This window comes from Eubalaena glacialis, chromosome 4 (genome assembly GCF_028564815.1).
Source record: "Eubalaena glacialis isolate mEubGla1 chromosome 4, mEubGla1.1.hap2.+ XY, whole genome shotgun sequence".
NCBI lineage: Eukaryota > Metazoa > Chordata > Mammalia > Artiodactyla > Balaenidae > Eubalaena > Eubalaena glacialis.
Window position 1 is genome coordinate 32559011 of NC_083719.1, and position 16360 is coordinate 32575370.

The window sequence follows — 16360 nt, forward strand, 5'->3', positions numbered from 1 at the left end:
CTTCCTGGTCATCTGACCAAATAGCTCCTGCACAAATACAGTTTTGACTTTGGCATGGTCTCTGATGGCTTAACCATTAATGGATGAGGAAATTACCTATGACTTTCTATGTGTTTCTGAAATTTGTTCTGCTGTAAGTTTTTGACTTCTTGATGTTAATGGAATGGTGATAAGATGTAGATAATATAGAACAACAAACAGTCCTGACGCCATGTGTTTTTGTTATTCCATTTTATATGGATTTTATAGCAAATTTGTCTTACATTTGCTTATGATATAATTCACTTAGCCTGCATAAACTATACCAAATCAGAGGATAAGCTCAGAGGAATTTACATTTTGTCTAATGAACTTGTAGATAATAGAAGTATTTTCATAGATCTCTTCCTAGGGGCTTATTTGGATCTTAGGATAATATTTAATGTCCACATCATAATACAATATAAGTCCTTTCATTTTACCTGTACCTCCAACTCTGTCACCTCAGAGAGATCTTATTTTCGTCTACTATTTCTAATGGTTATTCTATTTTCATATAAAAGGAGTATAAACCAGCAAAAGAAAACTCACTTTGCTAAAAACATATGAAATCTGAAATAAAACATTCTTGATGGCTGAGAAAGATACTCCTTGGCATAGGAAAAATAAGATAGAAATGTCCTGCTGTCTTTTATTCTCAGCCCCCAGATCACTCTCAACACACGTAAAGACACCTTGACACCAGGCCTGGGATTTGAGTTCCTTTCTACAGTTGACAAGAAGTTAGAAACTGAAAGTGCGGGGGTGGGGAGAGGAGGCCATCTGTGGGGTTTTCTAGACACTTCCTTCCCAGCGTGTGAAAAGTTCTGTATGAAGAGAACTGCTTCGAAGAGGAAGATTTCAACAAGCCCATCAAGACAGGGGGCGGCACTAACAAAAGATCAAGATGAAAAAAAAGATTAATTACATGGGACTGAGTGAACTGATGAGGATGATTATAATTTTTGTGACTTTCTGTTTGAATAAAAAAAAAAAAAAAGACAAGGGGCGGCAGTTCGTCAGCGAGGGATCCAGAATGTGATTTGAGGAAAATAAAAACTAGATATAAGAAATGGAGGGCGGGGCTTCCCTGGTGGCGCAGTGGTTAAGAATCCGCCTGCCAGTGCAGGGAACCTGGGTTCGAGCCCTTGCCCGGGAAGATCCCACATGCCACGGAGCAACCAAGCCCGTGCACCACAACTACAGAGCCTGTGCTCTAGAGCCTGCGAGCCACAACTACTGAGCTCACGTGCCACAACTACTGAAGCCCGCACACCTAGAGCCCGTGCTCCGCAACAAGAGAAGCCACGACAATTAGAAGCCCACTCACCGCAACAAAGAGTAGCCCCCGCTCGCCGCAACTAGAGAAAGACTGTGCACAGCAAAGAAGACCCAACACGGCCAAAAATAAATAAATAAATTTATTTTTAAAAAAAGAAAAAAAGAAATGGAGGGCTATGGAAGATTCCACACACAGAGATGGTTGATATTTGAAACCTCAGTCTACAGAATATGTGGAATCCTTCCCCCACACCTCTCCCCAACTCATTTTTATTCTTTTGAACTTGGAAGAAAATGCATTCAGTATTTTGTAATCAGGATTAAATAATATAATCACCTCACAGTTCTAACCTCACTTTTTCTCTCCTATAAGTCACAGCAACAAGACTTTGCCAGGAAATGAGCAATTTCTCTCACCTTTGTCATCATGGGGCTCTTTACTGTCAGTTGCACCTTTCCTCATTAAAACTGTGATGTTCTCAATTTCAACCTTTCCATGGTGTATATCCTGCTCTTAACACCTAGTCACCCTCTTTTCCCAGGCGCCCTCAATTTTCCAAGGTGTTACATGACTTCAGCTGCTCTGGGTTTTCACATACCCTCTCATTCAGGCATTCCATCATTCCCTCCTGAGGGTACTGGTGATTCCTTGCTTATGTGCTAGTTCTAGTATGTGGCACTTTGCCACTATCTAGATTAAAGTCTGTGCTTTACTAAGATCACTTATTCCAGGCTATAAATGATCTCAATATTTTTCTATGAACACTCGTACATCTGGCAAAAAACATTCTGGAGTTTGGTATTTTACACCCATTACTAATTCTATTATTAGAACTAATAATCACATTTAAAAACAAAATTCCATATATAATATCTCTTTTGATGTTCCCAACAGCCTGGTAAATTCTTACTGTTACAGAAAGGTAAACGGAGTTCAAGCACATGGTAGAAAGGAGATCTAAAGCCAGAGTTTCTGATAAGTCCTGTGTTTTGCCGAATACATCATAGGATCATGACCTTCTTTCTTTCTTTCTTTCTTTTTTTATAAATAGGTTTGTTCTACTTTCTTTTTTTGTACAGCAGATTTTTATTAGTCATCAATTTTATACACATCAGTGTATACATGTCAATCCCAATCGCCCAATTCATCACACCACCACCCCCCCCACCCCCCCACCGCCGCTTTCTCCCCTTGGTGTCCATACGTTTGTTCTCTACATCTCTGTCTCAATTTCTGCCCTGCAAACTGTTTCATCTGTACCTTTTTTCTAGGTTCCACATATATGCGTTAATATACGATATTTGTTTTTCTCTTTCTGACTTAACTTCACTTGGTAAGACAGTCTCTAGATCCATCCACGTCTCAACAAATGACGCAATTTCGTTCCTTTTTATGGCTGAGTAATATTTCATTGTATATATGTACCACATCTTCTTTATCCATTCATCTGTCGATGGGCATTTAGGTTGCTTCCATGACCTGGCTATTGTAGATAGTGCTGCAATGAACATTGGGGTGCATGTGTCTTTTTGAATTGTGTTTTTCTCTGGGTATATGCCCAGTAGTGGGATTGCTGGATCATATGGTAATTCTATTTTTAGATTTTTAAGGAACCTCCATACTGTTCTCCATAGTGGCTGTATCAGTTTACATTCCCACCAACAGTGCAAGTGGGTTCCCTTTTCTCCACACCCTCTCCAGCATTTGTTGTTTGTAGATTTTCTGATGACGCCCATTCTAACTGGTGTGAGGTGATACCTCATTGTAGTTTTGATTTGCATTTCTCTAATAATTAGTGATGTTGAGCAGCTTTTCATGTGCTTCTTGGCCATCTGTATGTCTTCTTTGGAGAAATGTCTATTTAGGTCTTCTGCCCATTTTTGGATTGGGTTGTTTGTTCTTTTAATATTGAGCTGCATGAGCTGTTTATATATTTTGGAGATTAATCCTTTGTCCATTGATTCGTTTGCAAATATTTTCCCCCATTCTGAGGCTTGTCTTTTCGTCTTGTTTATGGTTTCCTTTGCTGTGCAAAAGCTTTGAAGTTTCTTTAGGTCCCATTTGTTTATTTTTGTTTTTATTTCCATTACTCTAGGAAGTGGATCAAAAAAGATCTTGCTGTGATTTATATCAGAGTGTTCTTCCTATGTTTTCCTCTAAGAGTTTTATAGTGTCCGGTCTTACGTTGAGGTCTCTAATCCATTTTGAGTTTATTTTTGTGTATGGTGTTAAGGAGCTTTCTAATTTCATTCTTTTACATGTAGCTGTCCAGTTTTCCCAGCACCACTTATTGAAGAGACTGTCTTTTCTCCATTGTATGTCCTTGCCTCCTTTGTCATAGATTAGTTGACCATAGGTGCGTGGGTTTACCTCTAGGCTTTCTATCTTGTTCCATTGATCTATGTTTCTGTTTTTGTGCCAGTACCACATTGTCTTGATTGCTGTAGCTTTGTAGTATAGTCTGAAGTCAGGGAATCTGATTCCTCCAGCTCCATTTTTTTCCCCTGAAGACTGCTTTAGCTATTCGGGGTCTTTTGTGTCTCCATACAAATTTTAAGATTTTTTGTTCTAGTTCCGTAAAAAATGCCATTGGTAATTTGATAGGGATTGCGTTGAATCTGTAGATTGCTTTGGGTAGTATAGTCATTTTCACAATATTGATTCTTCCAATCCAAGAACATGGTATATCTCTCCATCTGTTGGTATCACCTTTAATTTCTTTCGTCAGTGTCTTACAGTTTTCTGCATACAGGTTTTTTATCTCCCTCGGTAGGTTTATTCCTAGGTATTTTATTCTTTTTGTTGCAATGGTAAATGGGAGTGTTTCCTTAATTTCTCTTTCAGATTTTTCATCATTAGTGTATAGGAATGCAAGAGATATCTGTGCATTAATTTTGTATCCTGCAACTTTACCAAATTCATTGATTAGCTCTAGTAGTTCTCTGGTGGCATCTTTAGGATTCTCTATGTATAGTATCCTGTCAACTGAAAACAGTGACAGTTTTACTTCTTCTTTTCCAATTTCTATTACTTTTATTCCTTTTTCTTCTCTGATTTTCACGGCTAGGACTTCCAAAACTATGTTGAATAATAGCGGTGAGAGTGGACATCCTTGTCTTGTTCCTGATCTTAGAGGAAATGCTTTCAGATTTTCACCATTGAGAATGATGTTTGCTGTGGATTTGTCATATATGGCCTTTCTTATGTTGATGTAGGTTCCCTCTATGCCGACTTTCTGGAGAGTTTTTATCATAAATGGGTGTTGAATTTTGTCAAAAGCCTTTTCTGCATCTATTGAGATGATCGTATGGTTTTTATTCTTCAATTTGTTACTATGGTGTATCACATTGATTGATTTGCATATATTGAAGAATCCTTGCATCCCTGGGATAAATCTCACTTGATCATGGTGTATGATCCTTTTAATGTGTTGTTGGATTCTGTTTGCTAGTATTTTGTTGAAGATTTTTGCATTTATATTCATCAGTGATATTGGTCTGTAATTTTCTTCTTTTGTAGTATCTTTGTCTGGTCTTGGTATCAGGGTGATGGTGGCCTCATAGAATGAGTTTGGAAGTGTTCCTTCCTCTGCAATTTTTTGGAAGAGTTTGAGAAGGATGGGTGTTAGCTCTTCTCTAAATGTTTGATAGAATTCACCTGTGAAGCCATCTGGTCCTGGACTTTTGTTTGTTGGAAGCTTTTTAATCACAGTTTCAATTTCATTACTTGTGATTGGTCTGTTCATATTTTCTATTTCTTCCTCGTTCAGTCTTGGAAGGTTATACCTTTCTACGAATTTGTCCATTTCTTCCAGGTTGTCCATTTTATTGGCATAGAGTTGCTTGTAGTAGTCTCTCAGGATGCTTTGTATTTCTGCGGTGTCTGTTGTAACTTCTCCTTTTTCATTTCTACTTTTATTGATCTGAGTCCTCTCCCTCTTTTTCTTGATGAGTCTGGCTAATGGTTTATTAATTTTGTTTATCTTCTCAAAGAACCAACCTTTAGTTTTATGATATTTGCTATTGTTTTCTTTGTTTCTATTTCATTTATTTCTGCTCTGATCTTTATGATTTCTTTCCTTCTACTAACTTTGGGGTTTGTTTGTTCTTCTTTCTCTAGTTCCTTTAGGTGTAAGGTTAGAATATTTCTTTGAGATTTTTCTTGTTTCTTGAGGTAGGCTTGTATAGCTATAAACTTCCCTCTTAGAACTGCTTTTGCTGCATTCCAACAGTTTTGGATTGTCGTGTTTTCATTGTCATTTTTCTCTAGGTATTTTCTGATTTCCTCTTTGATTTCTTCAGTGATCTCTTGGTTATTTAGTAACGTAGTGTTTAGCCTCCACGTGTTTGTGTTTTTTACTGTTTTCCCCCTGTAATTCATTTCTAATCTCATATCTTTGTGGTCAGAAAAGATGCTCGATATGATTTCAATTTTCTTAAATTTACTGAGGCTTGATTTGTGACCCAAGATGTGATCTATCCTGGAGAATGTTCCATGTGCACTTTAAAAGAAAGTGTATTCTGCTGTTTTTGGATGGAATGTCCTATAAAAATCAATTAAGTCTATCTGGTCTATTGTGTCATTTAAAGCTTCTGTTTCCTTATTTATTTTCATTTTGGATGATCTGTCCATTGGTGTAAGTGAGGTGTTAAAGTCCCCCACTATTACTGTACTACTGTCAATTTCCTCTTTTTTTACAGCTGTTAGCAGTTGCCTTATGTATTGAGGTGCTCCTATGTTGGGTACATATATATTTATAATTGTTATATCTTCTTCTTGGATTGATCCCTTGATCATTATGTAGTGTCCTTCCTTTTCTCTTATAATATTCTCTTTTTTAAAGTCTATTTTATCTGATAGGAGTATTGCTACTCCAGCTTTCTTTTGATTTCCATTTGCATGGAATATCTTTTTCCATCCCCTCACTTTCAGTCTGTATGTGTCCCTAGGTCTGAAGTGAGCCTCTTGTAGACAGCATATATATGGGTCTTGTTCTTGTATGCATTCAGCAAGCCTGTGTCTTTTGGTTGGAGCATTTAATCCATTCACATTTAAGGTAATTATCGATATGTATGTTCCTATGACCATTTTCTTAATTGTTTTGGGTTTGTTTTTGTAGGTCCTTTTCTTCTCTTGTGTTTCCCACTTAGAGAAGTTTCTTTAGCATTTGTTGTAGAGCTATTTTGGTGGTGCTGAATTCTCTTAGCTTTTGCTTGTTTGTAAAGCTTTTGATTTCTCCATCACATCTGAATGAGATCCTTTCTGGGTAGAGTAATCTTGGTTGTAGGTTTTTCCCTTTCATCACTTTAAGTATATCATGCCACTCCCTTCTGGCTTGTAGAGTTTCTGCTGAGAAATCAGCTGTTAACCTTATGGGAGTTCCCTTGTATGCTATTTGTCATTTTTCCCTTGCTGCTTTCAATAATTTTTCTTTGTCTTTAATTTTTGCCAATTTGATTACTATGTGTCTCGGTGTGTTTCTCCTTGGGTTTATCCTGTATAGGACTCTCTGTGCTTCCTGGACTTGGGTGGCTATTTCCTTTCCCATGTTAGGGAAGTTTTTGACTATAATCTCTTCAAATATTTTCTCTGGTCTTTTCTCTCTCTTTTCTTCTTCTGGGACCCCTATAATGTGAATGTTGTTGCATTTAATGTTGTCCCAGAGGTCTCTTAGGCTGTCGTCATTTCTTTTCATTCTTTTTTCTTTATTCTGTTCTGCAGCAGTGAATTCCACCATTCTGTCTTACAGGTCACTTAACCGTTTTTCTGCCTCAGTTATTCTGCTACGGATTCCTTCTAGTGTAGTTTTCATTTCAGTTATTGTATTGTTCATCTCTGTTTGTTTCTTCTTTAATTCTTCTAGGTCTTTTTGTTAAACATTTTTTCACCTTCTCGATCTTCACCTCCATTCTTTTTACGAGGTCCTGGATCATCTTCGCTATCATTATTCTGAATTCTTTTTCTGGAAGGTTGCCTATCTATCTCCACTTCATTTAGTTGTTTTTCTGGGGTTTTTTCTTGTTCCTTCATCTGGTACATAGCCCTCTGCCTTTTCATCTTGTCTGTCTTTCTGTGAATGTGGTTTTTATCCCACAGGCTGCAGGATTGTAGTTGTTCTTGCTTCTGCTGTCTGCTCTCTGGTGGATCTCTTTCTTTCTTGTGTAGTTAGTATTTGGAGTTTAAATTCTCAGCTCACATACAAAACTTTTTTAGTTTCCTTTTCTGATACAAAAAATATTCCACCAAACTCTCGTAATTTACCTTCTGTCCAAGAATCCCTAATTATGGCAGGTGATGTGTTAACCTTTGTTCTACTCATAGGATGAGATGAACAAGGAGACAGAACAAGGTGTAGTGGGTGTATGGCTCTGTCCAGAACATCTTGATTGACTTTGCAACATCACAGGCAACCTGGAAAGGGGAAACAGCTAAGAGAAGACAAACAATGCTGATTGCTTTTTTTGATGTTTGGTCTAAGGGTGTCTTGGTGTGGGGGTGGGGTTTTAGGCAGGTGACTGTATTAGTGTCTCTTTCCAGCAGACAGCTGCCCCTAGAGTCTGTAAAATGAGTCGTCCAATTGTCAGCTCAGGGACCTGGGGCACCATTCTGGTTCATTCACTGCCCCCCGGGGATGGTGTTGATTGCTCACCTGGCTGCAGCTTAAAGTTTATTACCCAAGTGAGGTTGAAGATGGATGTGAACTGATGTGAAAAAATTGATCTTATATTTTCCCACAGTGAGATGTTTTCTTTCTTTTTTTCTAAGTTACAATGATTGCAAGAGCAAAGTGAAAATGACTCAATCCCTCAAACCATACACAAAAATAAATTCAAAATGCCTTAAAGACTAAAGTATAAGACATGACACCATAAAACTCCTAGAAGAGAACACAGGCAGAACATTCTCTGACATAAATTGTAACAATGTTTTCTTAGGCCAGTCTTCCAAGGCAATAGAAATAAAAGCAAAATTAAACAAATGGGACCTAATCAAGCTTTTAAGCTTTGGCACAACGAAGGAAACCATAAACAAAAGAAAAAGACAACCTATGGACTGGGAGAAAATATTTGTAGACTGACAAGGGCTTAATTTCCAAAATATACAAACAGCTCATGCAACTTGATAACAAAAAAGCAAACAACCCAATCAAAAAATGGGCAGAAGACCTAAACAGACATTTCTCCAAAGAAGATATACAGATGGCCAACAGGTACATGAAAAGATGCTCAATATTGCTAACTATTAAAGAAATGCAAATCAAAACTACAATGAGGTATCACCTCACACCAGTCAGAATGGCCATCATCAAAAAATCCACAAACAATAAATGCTGGAGAGGATGTGGAAAAAGGGGAACCCTCCTACACTGTTGGTGGGAATGTAAATTGGTACAGCCACTATGGAGAACAGTATGGAGGTTCCTCAAAAAACTAAAAGTAGAGCTACCATATGACCCAGCAATCCCACTCCTGGGCATATACCTGGAGAAAACCATAATTCAAAAAGATACATGCACCCCAATGTTCATTGCAGCACTATTTACAATAGCCAGGACATGGAAGCAACCTAAATGCCCATCAACAGAGGAGTGGATAAAGAAGATGTGGTTCATATATATAATGGAATATTACTCAGCCATAAAAAGGAATGAAATAGTGCCATTTGCAGAGACGTGAATAGACCTAGAGACTGTTACACAGAGTGAAATAAGTCAGAAAGAGAAAAACAAATATCATATAATATCGCTTATATGTGGAATCCAGAAAAATGGTACAGATGAAGTTATTTGCAAAGCAGCAATAGCGACACAGATGTAGAGAACAAACTTATGGATACCAAGGGGGGGGGAAGAGGGGGTGGTGCACCCCAGTGTTCATTGCAGCACCATTTACAATAGCCAAGATGTGGAAGCAACCTAAATGTCCATCAACAGATGAATGGATAAAGAAGATGCGGTATATATGTATGTGTATATATATATATATACATACACATATATATGTATATGTATATACATATATATGTATAAAATGAAATATTGCTCAGCCATAAAAAAGAGTGAAATAATGCCATTTGCAGCAACATGGATGGACCTAGAGATTATCATACTGAGTGAAGTAAGTCAGACAGAGGAAGGCAAATATCATATGATATCGCTTATATGTTCTAAAAAATAATGAAAATTAACTTATTTACAGAACAGAAACAGACTCACAGACACTGGAGTGATGCAGCCACAAGCCAAAGAATGCCGGCAGCCACCAAAAGTTGGAAGAGGCAGAAAATGGATTTTCCTCTAAAGCCTTTGGAGGGAGCATGGCCTTGTCAACACCTTGATTTCAGAACTCTGGTCTCCAGAACTCTGAGAGAATAAGTTTCTGTTGTTGTAAGTCACCTAGTTTGTGATAATTTGTTATAGGATCCACAAGAAATTAATACACCCACCCTCACAGAGATCCAAAATGCCTTTGTTCTGTATTTCTGTAAATGTCCAAGCACTGGCATGGATGAGGTTTAGGATGAAGGGCAGAAAGTCTTGTTTCATGATTACCTTTACTGAGCCACCATTTGTTACCACCCCAGAGCAAAGTGTCCATGCTGGGATGGCCCCTGGCTTGGAACAACAGAGTGGGGAATTAGTTATATGCAGTAGGTGAGCTTTGGTGGCATTTAACGTGCTCTTGGAAGAAAGATCAGGTACTAGTCGAACCAACATTGGTGGCACAGACTTGGCAATACTACTAATAAAGTATATATTGAATTTATACAGCTCAGTGGTTTTGCTGTTTTCCTGTCCATGTAAGGAGGCTAGTTAGCAGAGATTAAAAAAACAAAGCAAGTTCTGAAGCCTCCAAATGTATCAGAGAAACCCCAGACCGGCTTCTCATGGGGGAATATTCTTCAGCTTCTAGGATTTCCCTTTGGATTCTCATCCCTGCCCAAATATGTACTTGGTCTATTCCTAGTGGCTGATACAGAGACAATTCCAATCTCTATTTCTCATCAGTCAGCAACTATAGAAATAAATGCCTGGGACATGCTTGACCCTGGGCTTTGGTAAAAGGAAAGATCAAAATGAGCCTTAAAGGTGGGCCAATTTTAATGGGAAGACTTACCTTAGACTCACAGTGTTTGAGAAAGAAAATAACCTTAAACATCAGTGAATTCAAGCTCTTCATTTTACAGGAAAGGAAACAGGGTAAGTGATCTGTCCAAAGTCACACAGCTACTTAGTGTCAGAACCAGAATCTGGGTCTCCTGTTTGTTCGTCCATTGGGTCCATTGTCCTGTGCTACCTGACCTGTGAGATATCAGCTTATACAGCATCTTCCTTTTAAAAACAGTCACGACAATAGATAATGCTATGGATTACCTTCTTTGCCAGGAGCTCATAATAAACCATGAAGAAGTTATTGTTATCCCCATTTTATAGAAAAAGAAACCAAGGCATGGGGCAGTTCAGTAATTTACCCAAGGCCCATAGCTGGTGAATGGCAGACCCCACCCCTCCCCCCCCCATTCAAACTCAGATCTTGATTCTGGAGCCACGGTCTTAGCCACAACCCCTGGGACCACAGCCTTAACTTTGCCAGTAGGCTACGGTCCTCGCCCCCATTCTTGCTCTTAGAAATGTTCACCCAGAGGCAGCCCGTGCTAACACCTCAGACCAGTGAAAGGTTTTGTCTACTTCCCCTGACCTCTCTTTCTCTCTCTCTCTCTCTCCCCCCCACCCCCTCGTTAACATGGGATTCCAATAGTAGAAAGAAAACATGACTTTTAAGGCACAGTAAGGCTAGAACAAGCTTCAAAGCAATCGCGTGCACTTAGCCTTCGCGCCACTAGGTGGCGGTGTGACTGCTCGATGAGGCCGCCATAACTTTCAAGGGTGTAGAATTTCCCCCAAAACCACCTTTACTGAACTTTGAGTCCAGGAAAGGGGCCTCTGGATTCCCGCAGGAGCTGGGAAACATTTAAAGTGCACTGGTAGTTAAATAAATGGATGGAAATAACATGTAGGCAGCATGGATTTGCACTTTTAAAATAATTTCCCAAGAGAAATGGAGTCCTTCCCAGATATTTCTCTTTGAAACAGAAGGCTAACTTCTCCAGGGTGTCCCATGAATACACCGCGATTCCATTGAAATTCATGATCAACTTTAATGGAGCATTTTTAAAGATGTGGTTTTATTGGAAGGAACAATCTCGTCCTCCTGCCCCTCATTTATCATTAATTTCTTGGAGCATCAGAATCTGAAGTTTGTGCCCCATCTTGTACATGCACATGTTTTGATCAACATAAAATCTCCCCTGACAGTCTCTCAGCATGGACAGAAAAGCACAGCCATGATTCTGCCTTGTGTTCATAAACCCATCTATTTTTCTACACAGAGTAATCCCTAATGCCAAAATATTTAAAGTGGCAAATATTAATGATCTCTTATTATATATTAGTACACAATAAGTATATATAATTTTATACTCACAACAACCCTGTGAGGTAAGTACTATTATTATCTTCGTTTTTTTAGAGGAGAAAACTGAGGCACAGAGAGGTTAAGTGGCTGGCCCAAAGTCACACAGCTGGTAGGAGACAGAGTAAGGGGCCTATGCTCTTCTTTTAATTGCCTCATTGTAAGTTTAGTTAAAAGGGGGGGGGGGCAAGGAAAGGCCCTGTGATTCTTTTCATGAGAGGTAGCAATTCATACAAGAGGGCCAAAGTCTCCAACTAAATTTTGGAGGTACCGGTTGCTCTGAAAAGATTTCCTCAGATGACTTGTAGCACTTTGTCATCATTTGTCCCACTTTGCCAGGATTCCTTCTGAGAAGGCAGGGTTGATGGCAGCAGAGCCCCCTTTCCCTAGTCTGTGTAGGAATCCCACATGAATCCCCACTTCCTGCCAGCTCCTTAAGCTTTGGGGGAAGTGAGATTTGTTCCCCTTCATCAAAAGGTAAGCACAGGCTTGTCAGTGGCCAAGATGAAATCAATCGTCTGTGCCCAATTAGGACCATGGCTCTGGTTTTGTTGCAAGACTTCATTTAATACCAGCAGCACCAGAGGTTGGAACAGGCATGTGTGACAGGCCCTATCCAGTTATGAAACAGCAAGTGACAGACACATTTTTATCTGCTTATCACCCTTCTGGCTACAATGAGGCTGAGTTGTGGTGTCTGATGCCCACCTCTTCTGCTATTTGCCAACAGAACATGCTTTTCTGTCAATGATTCCAGCCAGCACAATCTGTGCTGCCAGAATTTGGAGGCGGTACTTTTCCTGCTGTAAAAAAAAAAAATCACACATTGGTTTGAAAAAGGAAACCTGGATAGAGCTGTTACCTGAGCTCCTGAAGAATGAAGTGGGAGGGTGGTCTCATTGAGTAGGTCTTCCTGGGGCCAGGGGCTGGGCTCCCTCACTTTTGGCTGTTGTGTCTGCTCGGCATGTAGAATCCAAGCCCTGTGGCACTTTCTGAGCCCTGGCCGGAAGATGTCCAGGGGAATGGTTGAGTGATCCACTCTTCCCCGCTCCCCGCCCCACCAGGCTGACCTAGACAAGAAAAGTTCTATTGTGCCCTCAGGATATTGAGTAAGAAGGAGGAGAAAGAGGGGAACTAAAAAGAGTCTTTTCAGCCTGAATGCTTCTGCTGACAGTCCGACCAAGCATGTGACATTTAAAAGAGCAAAACCAAGTCAAGGCTCTTCTGCTGCCACCATGGCTGTCAAAAGGAAGAACCTGGAAGGCCTTTGGTTCTGTAATCTGCTTGCACGCCCGGGGTTGTCCGCCTGCCGTGGAGGTCAAGGATCGGGGGCTGTGACTAGGGATGTCCACTCCAATATGTGGAATGTTTGGGACCCAATTGCATCTGTAGTTGGGAGGTGAAGTGGGCTGCTTGACTGCAGGAACTGAAGGGGATTGCAGAGGGTGGAAAGCCCAGTGGATTCACTCTTGTCTGTTCTTGGTTAGACTTTTCTTCAAACTCTGGAGAAAATGGAGTATTCAAATGACAATCCATGTTAAGAGACTGCCATTGGCACAAAATGGGATTCTAAGAAATTGTGGCTATTAAATTAACCTCCCCTATCTCCCTTCTATTCATTCATTCATTCATTCATCAGTCATCCACATTAAGCACCTACTATATATGCCAGCACTGTGCTAGCCAGAAAGGTGAATGAGACAAGGCTCTTCCCCTGAGTGGTTTATAGTCTTGTAGAGGTTATGCCAGGAATGGCCACTTTCCTTCTTATATAATTTTCCTTTCTTCCATAGGGTTGACAGACTTTGACTTGTGTGCCCAATCTGGCCTATGGCCTGTTTTGCAGAGCCTCAAGGTAAGAATGGGTTTCCCATTTTTAAAGAGTTGTAAGAAGAACAAAGAAGAAGAAGAGCAACGATACATGACAAGGAGTGTATATGGCCTAAAATATTTACTATTTGGCCCTTTGCAGAAAGCTTGCCAACGCCTGTTCTACAGTAAGATAATTCCTGCTTTTTAGCCAGGCATACAACTACAACTACATTTTCTACCCCTCTTGACACTAGCTGTGGCCATATGACTAAGTTTTCGACCGTGGGATCAAGGCCGAAGAGATCTGAAAAGCTTCTGCATAGTGCTTTTAAGCTGGGCCCACCATGCTTTTCTCTGCCAGAATGCTGTGCGGGCCTGAGCCATTCAGATTTATTGATGACTAGGGCTTATTAACACCCTAGTGATGGCGGAGCCAGAGATGGAAGGAGGCTGGGCCCTGGCACCAAAGAGCAACTCTACCATCCCTGGATTTACTGGATGGTTATGAGGGAGAGAAAGAGAAAGAAGAAAAATGTTAACTTTTTATTTTTTCACTCTCTAATTTTTTCTTTTATTGGAGTATAATTGCTTTACAATGTGGTGTTAGTTTCTGCTGTACAACAAGGTGAATCAGCTATATGTATACATATAGCCCCTCCCCCCTGGACCTCTCTCGCACGTCACCCCCTCATCCCACCCATCTAGGTCATCACAGAGCACCAACTGAGCTCCCTGTGCTATGCAGCAGGCTCCCACTAGCTATCTATTTTACACATGGTAGTGTATATATATATGTCAATCCTAATCTCCCAATTCGTCCCACTCTTCCCTTGCCCCCCATGTCCACAAGTCCATTCTCTATGCCTGCATCTCTATTTCTGCCCTGCAAATAGGTTCATCTGGACCAAAAAATGTTAACTTTAAAAAATTAGTCTCATGTTTCTGCCCCTGCACCAACCTGCCCCTGAGGTCAAAATCAAAACAAAATCCCAGGACCCAGAATGTGCCCTGTCTTCATGGAATGCACCTCCTTTCTTTTCTTTCACCTGGTTAACTCCTGCTCGTGCCCCAAAGCCCAGTGCAGATTTATCACCGACTCCTGACCTCAGTCCCTAAAGACTGGGGAAGGTGGCCTGCCTTCCTTTGGCTTCTGTGCTATCTTTCAGTTGTTGGAATCTGTCTCTCTCTAGACCTCGAGCTCTGTAAGGGTGGATTGTGACATTTTTGTCTTTGATTCCTAGCTTCTAGTACGGTGCCTGGCACACAGAAAGTACTGTATAAACATTGTGGAATAGAATCAATTTATTAGAGGTCAAGGATGGCTTCCTGGTTTGTGGGGCAGTTGATTTTTTTATGCATTTATCCCAGGTGAAGGTGAGTCTAGCAATTTCTACCTCTGAGGTGTAGACATAAATTTTGCTCTCCAAAATGGGGAGAAGAAATATACACATTTAGAAAGATTGTATTTTAAAAATTGAATGTTTTATTGGGTTTGGATGGTAACTCTGTTTGCTGATAGTTCTGAATAGGTTTGAAGATTTAATAAAAACAAGTAAAAAGCCATGAAGCCAGTTTAGTAACATGATGATATGTTCCTGAAATAAATGGAAGTATAGACATTTTCCCAAATCTATCTTATCTTGAGCTAATCTTATAATTATGGAATAATAAACACTCAGTTTTTTCCTATTTTTATAAATCCTTCTAAAGGAAAATTTGGGCAATAATCTGTTATTATTGATAACAATTACATAATAATGAAGATAAAAATTCCATTGGGTTCTCCCCATTCCTCTCTATGTTACATAGCTTATAATCAATAAGTGGAAAAGCAAAAACACTGTTTTTGGTGTAAACCTCTTTTACCATATGCTCTGGATATATGTAACCAATTTTCTGAACCAACAGATTAATATTAGACTTTCAAGACATGATATAGCAGTAGTACTTTTCCCATTATTTAGAGGAAAGAATACAAGATAGGAGGGGCGTATTTTTTTTCACATATAATCCTTCTTGAGGTGGTGTTAACAGAAGGTAGAGTTGGAAAGAATTACTTGTACTATTTTTTTTTAAAGGAACCAATAATGTAATATGGGGTTAGTATCTGAATATCTACTTTTCATTATTTTTGTAGCTACTCCCTAAAGCTTTTCATAAATTACAAGGAACCCTGAGCAATAAAATAAAAATAAAATAAAATAATTCAAAGGTTTCTTAAATCAGATGTTAGATCTTATATTACATCTGCTACAGAAACATAGCTAACACCTCAGTGCTTCTGGGTATTTTATTAAACGTTTAGGGCTCTCCCCCTCCCCCAGCAAAAGCAATTCTAAGCAAATGATGAAGGTCTCAGTGAATAGCTCATTCTTCGTGCACCTGAGTACCCGGCTTTTTCTTCCCCATCTTGAGCAATTCTATTGTGCCACACAAGGAAATAAAATACTATAGGAGGAAAATTAGTGAGTTGGGGAGTTATGGATGAGGATGGAGGAAGTCAGCTTACTCAACTCATGACTACTAGTAGCAATACTTATTTAGGATATCAGAATTTTGGTCTTTATAATCCAGGCAAATTCTTCTACTATCCCTATCTCATCCCATCCTCACCTCTACCCCAGGCTGCGGACCTTACCCTATCTCTATCTGTTAATTACTACGTATAGCAATGGCCTGTTTATACCTATGGCCCGTGAACAAGCTTACTTTTCTGACTCTAAATGAAAATACTGTGTGTATTATTGTTCTTACACTTTAGCAATTATGACGTTTA

At 39.6% G+C, this 16360-nt stretch overlaps 1 protein-coding gene across 4 annotated transcripts in view; it reads right to left on the reverse strand.

Annotated features, from left to right (window-relative positions):
- Window positions 1-12760, reverse strand: part of FYB1 (FYN binding protein 1) — a 117557-nt gene extending 104797 nt beyond the window's left edge. For 2 of the 4 annotated variants that reach the window (XM_061187736.1, XM_061187734.1), the window contains exon 1: window positions 12635-12760. The gene's annotated coding sequence lies outside the window, so the exon portion shown is untranslated. The remainder of the gene's footprint in view (window positions 1-12634) is intronic. The other 2 variants (XM_061187732.1, XM_061187733.1) reach the window with 1 other exon arrangement.
- Window positions 12761-16360: the final 3600 nt, after the last annotated feature.